This window comes from Dermochelys coriacea, chromosome 4 (assembly GCF_009764565.3).
Source record: "Dermochelys coriacea isolate rDerCor1 chromosome 4, rDerCor1.pri.v4, whole genome shotgun sequence".
NCBI classification, from domain to species: Eukaryota; Metazoa; Chordata; order Testudines; family Dermochelyidae; genus Dermochelys; species Dermochelys coriacea.
Window position 1 is genome coordinate 59,667,456 of NC_050071.1, and position 14,169 is coordinate 59,681,624.

General features: G+C 42.6%; 1 protein-coding gene and 1 long non-coding RNA gene across 9 annotated transcripts in view; one reads left to right on the plus strand and one right to left on the minus strand.

Moving 5' to 3' along the window:
• Nucleotides 1–14,169, minus strand: part of LRBA (LPS responsive beige-like anchor protein) — a 555,352-nt gene that overhangs the window by 523,924 nt on the left and 17,259 nt on the right. The gene's annotated exons all lie outside the window — the stretch shown is intronic.
• On the plus strand, nucleotides 717–12,727 carry LOC122459809. The gene is made up of 3 exons (XR_006280751.1): nucleotides 717–938; nucleotides 6,485–6,635; nucleotides 12,340–12,727. It is a non-coding gene; the product is annotated as an uncharacterized LOC122459809 (long non-coding RNA).

Below are 14,169 nucleotides of genomic sequence, written 5' to 3' on the forward strand. Positions count from 1 at the left end.
GGTGGAGGGGAGGGAAGCGAGACAGTTATTTGTGTAGTCTTTGTTAAAATCATTTTTAAAGAAAAAATGTATTAAGTAAAAATACATCTCTAACTTACCATTAACTACATAAAACCAGACATAAACACAGTAATTAGTTAACAACTGAATGGGGCGTAATTATAAATGTTAAGTTAAAGTAAAAAGGGTTATCAATGACAATATTCAGCATCCACCTCCATTGCTCAAGTATTTACTGAAGATAATGTTGAATGTGAATAGTCTTTAGTTGTAAAGATGGAACACTAAGCAAGACTGAATTGCCACGAGTAGCATGGCATAGTAAGACCACAATTTATTTTTCTAGGACCCAAATCAAAAAGTCTTTGTATGCTAGATACAAATATGAATCCCAATCCACAATATGTGTTTAGTCATTTCCCTTACTGTTAGGTTTAGAAGCTTAGAGAAGCTAACCAGTTCTTTTATCCCAGGTTTCTGAGGGATGTGAAATTGAAATCCAGAGGGCAATCACCTTTTTAGCTATTAGGAAAAGCTGTTGAATATTCCCAAATTCATCGGGAATTCCAAGTAAATTGCTGCTGACTTCTGATCTTTGCACAACAGACTCTCTCAATTTGGAAATAATCATTAATTAGAAGTCCCACATGCATTATCTGGACAGTGCTGACACAGTTATGTCCAGATGGTTAGTTATAGTAGGGGAGCATTGAAGATGATGCAAAATACAGTGTGGGATTTTCACATACTTTACTCCTGGGGGAATTCTGCACCACTGCACTTGTGCAGCAATGCGTCCCACGCATCCCTCCCCCACAGATTCACTTTGCTTCCTGTAGAAAAATGGTTTCTGTGGGGAAGCAAAGAGAAGCTGCATCAGTGCTCACTCACCCCGCCCCAGCAGTATGGGTGCATCTGTTCTGGCAGGTGGGGAAGAGGTAATTCACCACGGGGGGGGGAAGGGGGAAATAGTGTCTGGGGATGCCCCAGGGACATTAGTGACGGGAAGGGGGGAAAAAAAGAGGAGTTCCCCCTCCCCGGCATGCAGCAGCCAGGGCTGGGCCAGATCAACCCCCAGCAACTTCCCCGGGCTGCAGTAAGCTCTGCACCATGGTGGGAGCTTGACAGAGGGGTCCGGGTGCAGGGGGATGAGGCTCCGCAGGGGGGCCAGATGTGGGAGGGTGGACAGGGGGAGCAACTCCCCCTACAGTGACCCCTCACCCCACTTCCTGGCCACCTCGCTCCTCAGTTATGGAGGGAGGGTTCACTGTGGGGGGAGCTGCTCTCCATCTGTCCACCCTCTGTACAGCCAGACCCCCAAAAAACCCACACCTAGAACTCCCCCACCAAGTCTCCCCTGCATCAGAAGCCCCACACATCCCCTCAGGAACTCCCACCCCACTGAGCCCCAACCAGCTGTGCCCTGACCCCCCCATCCCACCACACCCCACTTCCCCAGCACCCAGACCCCCTCCACACTGAGCCTTAACTATCTTCACCTGGACTTCCCTGCAGAGTCCCATTCCCCCTGCACCCAGAACCCCCCACTGAGCTGCCCGCACCCAGACTGTGCCACAAAGAACTTTGTACTCGAGGGAATTCTGTATTAAAAAACTGAACATTTTTAAATTCTGCATATTGTGTGTGTCCAAACAACCAAACAACAACATCATCATCATCATCAATTATTTTGGTAATACATTTCAAAACACTTGTCAGCAAATAATTGAAAAGGGTGTGGTTATATTGTTGTGTTACTGTGTTTTGGCAAATAAAATATGCAGAACTTTGCAGAATTTTAAATATTGTGCACAGAATTTTTAATTTTGGTGCAGAATTTAGTTTTTTGGCACAGAATTCCATCAGGAGTAATACTTGCAGTAAACTGTAGATTTTTGGACATTATTGAGAATGATGATCAAGAATGTCCATTGCATTTACATCCTTAAATCTTTGTTCCAGCTTATTAGGATAATATTGTACCATATTGATAACAGGTTCCAGCAGATTCTGGAGATGGCTTGGATGTTGGGAGCATTAAAATTTCTCTGTCTACTGATTTCAGGGTCAAACTCTTACACAAACAGTTGGAGATGATCAATTTTGATTAATTTTAAAATGGTATGCAAACATTATTGAGATCTTTGGGATCTTCCGTTACTGAAACATGCAAGGAACATAATAGTCCTGTCATGTATAAGGGTAGTGTAGGATAAGCCCATGCCTATATGTTGTTCTAATTTTATACCCTATGTGCAGGAGTTTGCCAATGGATTTGACCCAGCAATTTGGGGTGCAGGGCTAAAGTTTTAATGATGTGTATGCAGATTCCTTAAAGATTTATCATATGTTTCCCAAAGGACTTCCAAGAAGGGTCTGGATGGGAATCAGTAGCAGTCACATTCCAATATATTTCAAGGCAATACATAATTGTATAATTTCAAGTTTGAAAAGGTTAAGATTCCTTGTTCCTTAGATAATTGCATTTTAACAGTTTTACTACAGAATTTATACTTTTATAGAAGTTGCCTTATTTTGCTTTGTTTAGAAGGTTTGTGTCAGTTTGACAAGTAAGGGTATAAAAGATAAGGGTATAAAAGTCTGGGGAGGATGTTTGTGTTAATTAACTACTTCCCCCAATGACCGGGTGGATATGTTCATACCATTTGGCTTTTTTTGTTGCTGTTGTTGCAGGAAGGAAAATAGGGGAGACTGAATATAATGTAGGAACACTAGTAAAAAATCTGCACACCTAAAATATTTAAATTATGAGGGGGATCATTTTAATTCTAATTCTGAGAAAAAACATTTAATGAAACTTGACTAACATCGGATGCTTCTGATTTATCCATCTTTTTTTTTTTTTTAAGCACAAAGAACTTTATTACTGTTTGATCATGGAGTTTCACAAGAGATGAGCTACCCGATTTTTATTCCTGGAATACTGATACACTCCCCCATTCCCAATATCCAAATTTTATATACATATATGTAAAATGTTTGTGTATGCAGTTAAACTTATGAACATCTCCCAATCTGGTTATAAAATAAAACCATTTAGTGAAGTCCCCTTGACCCGCCCTCAAAATCTTCAAATTGGCAGATTCAACTATTCTTATTTTTAATAAATTAAAACAAAACAAGTAAATCACATTTTAAGTGTGTAAAAGATTAAAAGAACATATTACTGACTTGATTGTCAGTATTAGAAGCCAAAATACTCCAAAAAGTTTACCTTTTTTAAAGTTTTTATTTAAAACTTCAGGAAAAAAAACACCAAAGTCATCTGAGTGATGGTCCTTGCACTAAAGACATTTCATCTCCAGGCTAAACTACCTATATTACTACATTCATTAGAAGGAGGGATTAGGCTGCATAGTCAAGCCTTCAAAAGTTAGGAAATGCCAAATTTACAGCTGCTCACACAACTATTTCTGTCCCCCCCCCACTACATGTCCATATTGTGCACTGGATGGTGCAGGAGTCTGTGAGGGCAAATAGTTTGCAATCATATAGTTAAAACCTGAATCATGATTACACAAATTTTGAATTAAAGTTGAGCAAGCAATGATGAATCTGGCATTTCCTAATTTGCAAGAACTTTGCAAACTTTTTAAACATTTTTTTAAATTTTTTTATGTAGTTTTCTAGATATTCGTAAGGAAAAAGTTAAAAAATGCCAAATTTAAAATGACACACACAGACAATACATCAGAGTTTTAACCCTGAACCTTCAGCACTGCATTCTACCACTTGAGTTACAGGACTAAGAACATTAACTGACAGAAAGAGAAGGCAGTTATCCTAGAAGGGGTGTGGACTGTTAGGTCCAGAAGATGGGTTTAGGTGTGATCAGAGGGGCTAGTTCCAAACCTGACACTTCTTTGCCTGCCCACCTCAGGAGCTGGGGAAGCTCCTGACAGAAAAAAAAAAAAAAAAAAAAAAAAAAAAAGAATGGAGATGAATCACTAGGACCGTGCACTGACTAGGTCTTGAGGATGGTTGTGGGGAGCCTGGCCTGGGCTGGCCCACACAGTCTCTCTTCTCCCTCATAGAAGAGGAGGTAGCTTCAGCCCCATGTAATCCCATGGAAAGTGCAGAATTAGGATTACCATGTGGCCAGTATTTGACCAGCCTGGCCGGGGTTTCTTTTTTAAATGAATGCGCCAGTTGCCAGAAAAATAATTTAAATTTGCCAAGTTTTTTTCACCTGAGTCTAAAGATTTTCGTCATCATCAAAATACACTGGGATACCTAATGTTAAAAGTTTCCGTGTCCAGCTAAAGATGCTGCAGTGTTCCCATTTCTGCAGTTTAAGAGACAATAGATCAAAACTGTTGAAAATACAGCAGCTGTCCGCCCACCAACATGCGTGTGTGAGAGAGAGGGTTTGAGTCACATGAGAGTGAGGAGACACGAGGCATATTAAATAATGGAAGATCACGGTGAGGGTGCGAGTGATCCTACTAAACCCCTGAAAAGAAAGCTTGCATACAAACTGCACATTCAGTGACAACCTGCTAAACAAAACGGACTACAAAGACTGGCTGGCAAAATGTGCGGATAAAACAAATGCCCGTTTGTCATCCATGAGATTATTAAGCTCTCTAAATACTGTAAGTGGCTGTGGAAGGGGAGGGGTTGCGGAGTTGTCTTATGGTTGGGGTCGAGGTGGGCTTGCCTTGTGGGGTGGGGAGGTGCCATTTTTATTGCATTTCTAAGGTGGTAACCCTGTGCAGAATGGGATGCTGGAGCCAGGGGCTGGGTCCCCAGGAAGGAGTGTTAGTTTGGCCTGGTTTCCACATCAGGTAATGCTCTTAAGAAGGGGACATGGGGAGCCCAGCCCTCTCCCCCTTTTCTCCCATTTCCCCAAGCTGCTCTGGCAGTTCCTAGCAGTGTCATGAGGCTGCTCTGGCAGCAGCATGAACCCAGCCTTAGAACGTTAATGTTTCGTAATCGTTTTGGTAGACTGCCAAACTATCCTGAGGAACACAAGCAAGAGACGGGAAAGAGATTAACAGGCCACATCTCAGCATAAACTGAGCAGAATTGAACTGATGAAGAGGCCCTGCCCAAGGGCATTTTCCCAGATATCAAAGATGTGCTACAAACAATGCAATGGAGTTAAGAGCTTCTGAAATGAAAAGCTCCAAATAATTCTTTATAATGGAAAGTATCAGGGAACTTCTATGCAGGTTGCTACCACCTCCATACCATTCATAATGCATACACACAAGGAAAACTATGTTGTAAGAGCAACTTTAATTCTGGCATTTCCTTACTTCTGAGTGCTTGATTTTGCAGCCTTAACATTCTTTTAGTTTCTTGTATATAAATTGCTTACGTTTTTTAAAAAGCGAACAAATTCCATCATGTGGAACCACAAACTCCCACATGTCATCAGCAGGATTGCAGCCTTTAGATCCATATCACAGACCCTTATTTATGCTACTTGAGTAAATACTAGCCGTAGTAGATGGTTATCCTTTGTGAGGACCAGCCGTTTGGGAGTAGGGGGGTGGGGGAGGGAGAGCATTAGGACACTTCACCAGTGGGTTTCACAGCTATTTGTTGACAGCAGAATAATGTTGGAACTCAGGATTCCTTGGCTTATTTACAGTTTATGGAGAGCAGTCCCCGCACACTAGGTGAAAAATTCTGTCGTAACTACTGGCAGCTCCTTTACTGTCACTGTCTTCTGCCATAACAGAGCAGAATCTCTTCTGTACTTCTCTTAGAATCTCTTCTCTACTTTCTAATTTATTAAGTTCCAGTTACAACTTGTGCAGTATCACTGAGGCAGTGTACCGGTGTAACAAGGGCTTAATTCAGTCGACAGAATCTTTATTCCTGGAGAAGATGGTGAGAAGGAAAGAACCTAGCTTGACTCTCAGAGATCCCACTGAACCTGCAGTGCTGGTAGATAATATGGTTACCTGTATACTAAGCACCTTTGATATGGAAATCACTGAGACAACATGAAAGACTGTTACCTCTATTTTAGAGAGCTGAAATGCCTAATATCCAAACCCTTGGATGAATGACTTGGCTGAATATTGGATCAATGATTTGGATGAATTACCTTATACTTTCAAAAAAAAAGATTCTCCTCTGGCATTAGAAGTTTCAAGAAGATCAGTAGAATGCAGCAGAGTTAAAAATCAAAATCAAGTTTATAGATTAAAAGCTAGTCACACCATTAGCTACAAGATAACTGCATTAACATGAGAAATGCTATTTGGGGATGCAAAGGACATGGGAGCTGACAGCAATAATTTATCAATAATATATGTCCATCTGTTAGTACGTGCTATAGGATTACAAGACGTTAATTCAAGCGGATGTTAGCAGCACATAGGCAGGAAAGGCAACCTTATGTTCAGACAACCTAACTACTGATACTTAGAAGACAATGCTTGTGTCCATTGCCTTGAAGTTTTGCCTCTGACCATGCTGAATTCAACAGTCTTCCTTGTAACCGCAGGGTGGGGAAAATCCAATGGAAAGTGGAACAAGGAACTGGGGTGGGTGAAAACCCAGCTTCTGAAGACCAGGAAAGAGTGAGGCAGAACCTGTAGGGGTGCTGACAAACAACTCCCAAAGGTTGGGACGACTGAAATAAGCTAAGTCTACAGGTAAGGGAAATACGGGTAGATCATTTATTTTGTTTAAAACCCCTTCTCATGCTTTGTACCTACTATTGTGACTAAAAATTTTTTTTAAAAGGCTATTTCAGATCATTGTATTCACTACTGATCACACCACATGAAGAGAAGACTTGCAGGTCGCTGAACCAAGTTGCCCGGCTAAGTAATTATAAGTGGTTCACAGGGTACTGTAGCCCTGAGCCTGGTACAAAAGTGGGAAAAATCACAGGATTCCACTCTAAGGGAGGCGAAGGTGCAGGGTTCATCACTTGTGAGGGTGCACTTGGAAAGACCACAGAAGGGTTAAAAAGCGCAGTTAGCCCTGAATCATGACATAAAAAACTAAAGCAAAGGTTTCAGCTTATAATAAAAATTAGGACAAAAAACTACAGAAATCAACCAGTAGGATTGAGGACTCCTGGAAACAGGAATAAAGGATACATACTCCCTTCCTAATATGCCTAGAAAACTGAAGTCCCTCAAGTTCAGTCCCAAACCCACTTGCCATGTAGAACAAAACAACATGTTACTGACTGCCTTGGTGACAAGTGTTTTACAAATGATGGGAGCTACTGCACAAAGAAAAGTGTTGTTTGCCAGAAAGAGATCATTAAGCTCATGTCTCATCAATGCGTCTGTACTGAACTGCCAGCTAAGCCATGACAATGTCACAAAAGTTGCGATGTGTCTAAGTGTTCTGTCTAAGATTATTCTGACCTCAAATAAGGGAGCAGTAACTCACATGGAAATGAAAATCAAGGAGGTCCTATTTAAATCTAAAGAGCATGCCACAAAATGAGGATAATAAGTCTTGTATGTGTGGTTATGCTACTGTCAATGCGATGGGCAGGTGAGGGGACAAGAAAACTTAAAAGGTAATGGGAAAACTGCAAAATGTAAGACAGCCAGAGGTGGTCAAAAATGAAGTGTTTTTTTTAAAACTACAAATAAATGAACAAGAACACCACAAACAAGAACTCATTCAAGCGAAAAAGAAATAAAAACTAGTGATTGCTTCAACAATATGGTTTCAACTTCTGCAGCCTCAGAGAGTAACTACTCCATCTTCAAAAAGTGCTTAAGAGTTTACAAACTGTTGGCATTTTTCAAATTTTCAGACAAGAACTTCATTAAGGTGGAACTGTAAATGCACAGAAGTTACTTGGAGGAAAAAAAGTTAGAAAAACAAGCCAAGCCCCTCAATGTTCTCCAAAGCCATTAATAGACATTTTATTGCAGGTAAAACTTTTTGTCCCCAGTTAACTTTACCTCCATTCTCCAATATACAGCATTTAAGACTCAAATATTTATGTTTTAAAGAGTTAAATACGGATGTTATTCTTTTCTGCTTGGTTACCACTTAAAACTTCCAATACCCTCCACCATACTGGGGATATTACCTTCATGTTTTCAGATAGTTAACTCCTACAGGGGCATGCTACTTAAACACATATACTCAGACATTTTCAATTAGGGCTTCACATTAATAGGCAAATTAACAGGGATTTTTACCAAGCTAGTTTTGAGAATGCAATCTATGATGGACATATCCAATTTAAATGGACAAAATAGTGGTAAGGGTGACATAGTTAAGTTAAAGATACCTGGAGGTCTGCGTTTCCACATTCGATTAATTTTTTCCATAACTGAATTTCCAAGCTCCCTTCCCCTTTTTTTATTTTATCTCATTAAGTAGAATATAAAGACAAAAACACTCTTAGCTACTTGAATAGGGTTGTGTGACAAATTCATTAATAAGTAGGGCCCTACCAAATTCAGGGTCCATTGCGGTCAATTTCACAGCCATAGGATTTGAAAATTGATAAATTTCACATTTTCAGATGTTTAAATCTGAAATTTCATGAGTGTGGTAATTGTGGGGGTCCTGACCCAAAAGGGGATTGTTGGGGGGGGGGAGTCACAAACCTTTGTAGGGGAGCCATGGGATTGCCACTCACTTCTCTGCTGCTTTCAGAGCTGAACAGAGTGGGGAAGAAGGAGTGCGGAGCTATCTGCAGCCCGGAGAGATACCCAAAAGCAGCCCTGCAGGGAAAAAAGCAAGTCCTGTCCTGCCCCAGCCCTGCCCGGACTAGCAGATAGGACCCCACTTTACTGAGGTGCTCCTAGCAGCACAGGGAAGATTGGATCCAACTCCACAAGCCTCCTCCAGCTGCAGGAATCTGTGGGGCTGCTGCACCATTCCAGAGAGTGTCCTATAGCAGGGGGAGGCACCCAGAGGTGAGTCCAGTCTCCCCCTTCCCAGAGCAGATGTGCAGGGGATGGACAAGTCCTATACCTCCCCAACCCAGCCAGAGCTAGGAGCCCCATTTGCTGGGGTGCTCCTAGAAACAAAGGAAGATCGGACCCCCATCCACAAGCCTCCTCAAGATGCAGGAACCTCTGGGGTTGCTGCACAGTCCCAGAGTGTCCTGCTTCAGGGGGAGGCACCCGGAGGTCTCTCCCCAACCAGCAGCTGTGCAGGAGAATGGACAAGTCCTGTCCCTCCCCAGCCCGAGCTAGAGCTAGAGCCCCCTTTGCTGGGGCGCTCCTAGGAACCAGGGGACATCAGATTTCATGGGGAAGGGCTTATTTCATGGTCCATGCAGTGTTTTTCACGGCCGTGAAATTGGTAGGTCCTACTAATAAGTATCATTGGAGATAGATGGGAGTAGGTGTAGGTTTTATCTCCTGCTTATTATACCTGCATTAATATTTCTTTTAACATCCACCCGTTGACATCTTGGGCAACAGCTGGATTAAAGGATGCTAACAGCTCTGAAAGCATCCTTCAAGTGGGGTTTAGGAACTCTACTTCAGTGAGAGCTCAGTGCGTCTGAAAGTCAGGCAATTTATTTAGACGTCTAAGACTTAGATCTCTAACTTTAAGCTCCTATTTTGTTTTCTGCTGAGTCCACCTACAAATGTAAGATATTAAGTTACAGGCTACCCACTAAACAACCTTTAAAAAGTATTAGGGATGGTTCAATAAAACATTCCTACAATGAAATACTGCAGAACACATTGCAAGGAATTAGCTCTTTTCTACCAACGTACAAAACCACCATTTTAGCTAAGAATTTATACCAGATTCTCAGTGTTACCTTAGCGAGTTAGTGGTACACGGTAGTTAAACATTTATCTTCCAAATAAATTTCCAGTTATGTGACTGATGTCAGCTGAAGCATTGGCAAGAATGTGAAAAAGATGACATTGTTAGACTTCTCCATTTATTTATCCAATACTGATCCACGAATGGGCCTCCTAGTGGCTAGATTGTCTTCTTGAGAATGCTCTTTAAGAACTGTATCAGCAGCCATTGTAACCCTGCCTCATTGTTAAAAAGGGCCCATATTTAGAACAAGGGACTTACTTCTTTAAGCCTACTGTAACGCAGTTGACGTTTTCTATTTAATCATCAATTAAAGGCCATTTTCAGCATTATTTGCTTACAGGATCCTACTGAACCAATTAACATTCCTGCTGAAAACAGCAAGCACTATATTTAACTCTAGAGTTTTATACCTACAAATACTACTGTAGTCTTTTAATGTGTCTTATTGTATGCTTTTGTCCAATAATGGATTATGGAAAAATCTGGAAATAAGGCATAAAGAGGAAAATACACATAAGGCCCACCCAAGTATTCAATGATTCTGCAACTACAGATTTAACCCCTTGTCCCAAAATTGTGCTACCATCTCTCACAGTTGTGGTCACAACCTAAAAAACATGAAACAGTTTCCTGAGAGTCTGCAGATGGCCTGAAACGACAGCTCTTGCTGGTGAGGGGTTCCCCATTCATGTCAATCAGGTTCCCAGGAATTCTGCAGCAGCAGAATCTCTACCCCCGCAGCTCCCATGGGCCATGGTTCCCAGACAATGGGAGCTGCAGAGCTGGTGCTTGGGGCAGGGGCAGCGTGTGGAGCCCCCTGGCTGCCCCTATGGATAGGAGCTGGAGTGGGGACATTCTGCTGGTTCCAGGAGCCATGCAGAGCCACAGCAGGCAGGGAACCTGCATTAGCCCCGCTGCGCCACTGACCGGACTTTTAACGGCCCAGTCAGCAGTGCTGACCGAAGCCACCAGGGTCCCTTTCCGACCAGGCATTCCGGTCAAAAACTAGTCGACTGGCAACCCTAGGTACTGCCTGCAGTAATAAGTTACCACACAGTTCCTTCTAAGCAAGCACATTATTCTAAAGGCAAAACCATTACACAGCAAACATATTAAAGAATAAAGAACTCACATGCATGCTAGAAAGTAGAAATCACCCACAACTCCAGCCTAGGACTCTGGTGGGTTTTAGTCCCTTTTTTCCAGATTTTCTATTTATTGCAAGTGGGTCACTTTTTAAAAAGATGCATGCATTAAATTCAATGCATGCAAGACTGAGTTTGCCAGAATATAATCTTAAATCATCTCATATACAGAAAATTGAAGATTGGCAAGTAGCTATTTCACATCTAATAACAAAACTGTAGAGCTTGATTATGCAACAATATAATGCCGCCGTCAAATGATCAAGAATGTTTGGACTGTATAAAAAACAAAAACAAAAAACAAACTAGAAATGCCATTTCCAAATTAGATTTCTTATCCAGTTAAAATACCATGTTAAATGAGATTTATTTAGGAAGGAATTACTGCATTTATCTTTAATATGGAAAAATTGAGTATGTGGGGACAGCGCAAGATACACTATGGACATTTTGGTTTCATTATCTGAGATATGACTTCAAATCAAGACACCAAAACATATTTGGTAGTCTTCAAAAACCGGCAGCTTTGAGTGTCCATAAGACAGCTTCCAAAAATCTCATTACCTATCAATCTGATCTGACCTAACAGGTTTTAAACCTGCCTACTTCCACTTTACCAAATGCAGATTTGCTGGTCCTCTCCTTCAAAACACCCTGCATAATTCTGCCCTTTCCTAATCATCTAATCTTTAGCTCTTTCCATGTCTCCCCATATTTTGCAGCCTTCATGCCAATTTCAACAGTTATCACTGTGCCTACTTCCATTCCTCCCCCATAGGTATAGTATACCCTTCCTAGTCCACAAAACCACTACTCTCTTCACATTCAAATCCCCAGCTGACATTCTCTTAAAACATTCCTTTATTACTAGACACCTTTCTCACTGCATAGTACAAACTTGCTACTTTACCCAGAAGTAAGGAATCAGCATATAAACTTCAAAACTCCTAAAGCGAAGGCCCACTCCTATCAAAACCTGCAAGAATCTAGCTGACTGATAGTGGCTGACTAAGGGCTTGTCTGCACTGGCACTTTACAGCGCTGCAGCTTTCTCGCTCAGGGATGTGAAACCACACCCCCACCCCCACTCCCGAGTGCAGCAAGTTTCAGCACTGTAAAGCGCTAGTGTAGACAGTGCACCAGCACTGGTAGGCCCCTCATGGAGGTGTTTTTTTTAGAGCCCTAGGAGAGCTCTCCCAGCGCTGTGCCACAACTACACAAGCCACATTAAAGCACTGTCGCGGCAGCGCTTTAGCGTTGCCAGTGTAGACTAGCCCTTACTCAACTGGGTAAGTCACAATTTTAGTTTATTAGGTCACATTATTGTTTTATTGTGTACAATCTTCACCTCACACACATGATGTATCCTTTTCCTCTATTCTCTGTCTTTTTTATACTCCAAGTCCATACTGGCACTGAATGTGCCTTGTTTTAGGTTTGTACAACAGATTGTGGATGCTAACAGAAAAAGCTACATGAATAATACAGCGTGGACAAAGTCCACAGGCTATGCATACAGATACTGGAAGCTTTGGATCAGTTATGAGAAGGTAAAAGTACAAGAAAAGTTTGGTCCAGCAGATTGAGGAGGAGGGCAGAGCACCAGAAACTCCCAAAATCTGTTTCCAGTATGTTGGTTTAACATTTTGCATTCTACAGTACTGTAGGCTACTGGCCTGTCTCCCCAGCTCAGGAACAAATTGACACCACACACCAGCCCTTTGCCTCAGGGCTTCTGCTTTATTTCTTTCAAACACTATAAATTCAGCACTTCAATTGTCCCTTCCCCAGTAACCTGAGGTCTTTTGCAGTTGCATCTATTCCATACAGGTTCCCTGCTCTGTTGCCTGCCACAGGAGCCAACTTGCTTCCTGTAGCTTTCCTCCCTCAACTAAGACCTTTCAGCCTTTATTAGGAACCAAGTGCTTGTGAGGCAAACTACAAGGCCCCAACCTGTTCTTAACAGGGCTCTGCCTTAGAACAGGGTTGACTGGCCCCAGATCCGATGGCGTAAAAAGGGGCAGACTACCCTGTTTCACCCTTTTACTCATGGATCTCAGAATGCCTTAACTATGCCTTACAAGTCATCTGTCTGGTAGAAAAGCATTATCCATATTTTAAAGATGGAAAAACTAAGAATCAGAGAGGTTAAGTGACCTACTCAAAGCCTCAGAAGTCTGGTCACAATCAGAATTAGCAGCCAGCTCTACTTTCTCCTTGTTCAGTTCCTACTCTGCTAGATTGCATTGCCTCCTATGCAAGGCACAACCTTTCAATGCCCAAATTCCTATTTGCAAAACGAGGAAGCTTACCTACCTCATTAGGAGAGTTGGAAAGCAAATGTTAAGCACTTTGATAAAGAGCATCATGTGAGTGCTTAGTGTTACTTTTTTGAACAAAATCCAGAAAAACAGGGAATTCAACATTCATATAATAAATTTAAAAAAAAACAAAAAAAAACAAAAATACTGGAAAGTATGGAAAAGCAAGTAATACCCCCAAAAACCTTACCTCTGCTCTTGCATACTTGTGTACCCCTCCTTGTAAATTAGACATCTATCAAGTATCTCAGTCTTGGATGTTAAAAACCTATAGACACTTTGGTGTTAAGAAAGTGTTAAAGACCTCTATGCTATGGCAATTCACTAGTTGAGTCTTCAACCCATTCCACTACTTTACACAGGTGATGAATACAGAGTTTAGGGCAAGGTTGGGCAAACTTTTTGGCCCGAGGACCACATCAGGGTGCGAAACTGTATGGAGGACCAGGTAGGGAAGGCTGTGCCCCCCAAACAGCCTGGCCCCCACCTCCTATCCAACCCCTCCCACTTCCTGCCCCCTGACTGCCCCCCTCAGAATCCCCCACCCATCCAATCCCTCCTGCTCCTTGTCCCCTGACCGCCCCCTTCCGGAACCCCCACCCCAACTGCCCCCTGGAACCCCGCTCCCTATCCAACCCCCTCTGCTCCCTGTCCCCAGACTGCCCCAACCCCTATCCACACCCCTACCCCGACAGGCCCCCCGGGACCCCACCCCCTATCCAATCCTCCCTGTTCCCCATCCCCTGCCCCCCCGAACCTCTGCCCTATCCAACCGCCTCCTGCTCCCTGTCCCCTAATTGCCCCCCAGGACCCCCTGCCCCATATCCCATCCCCCGTACCATGCCACTCAGAGCAGCATATCTGGAGCCGCACCGCCCAGCCGGAGCCAGATGCACTGACCTGCATGAGCATGCAACCCCGCCACCCAGAGCGCTGCCCGCGCG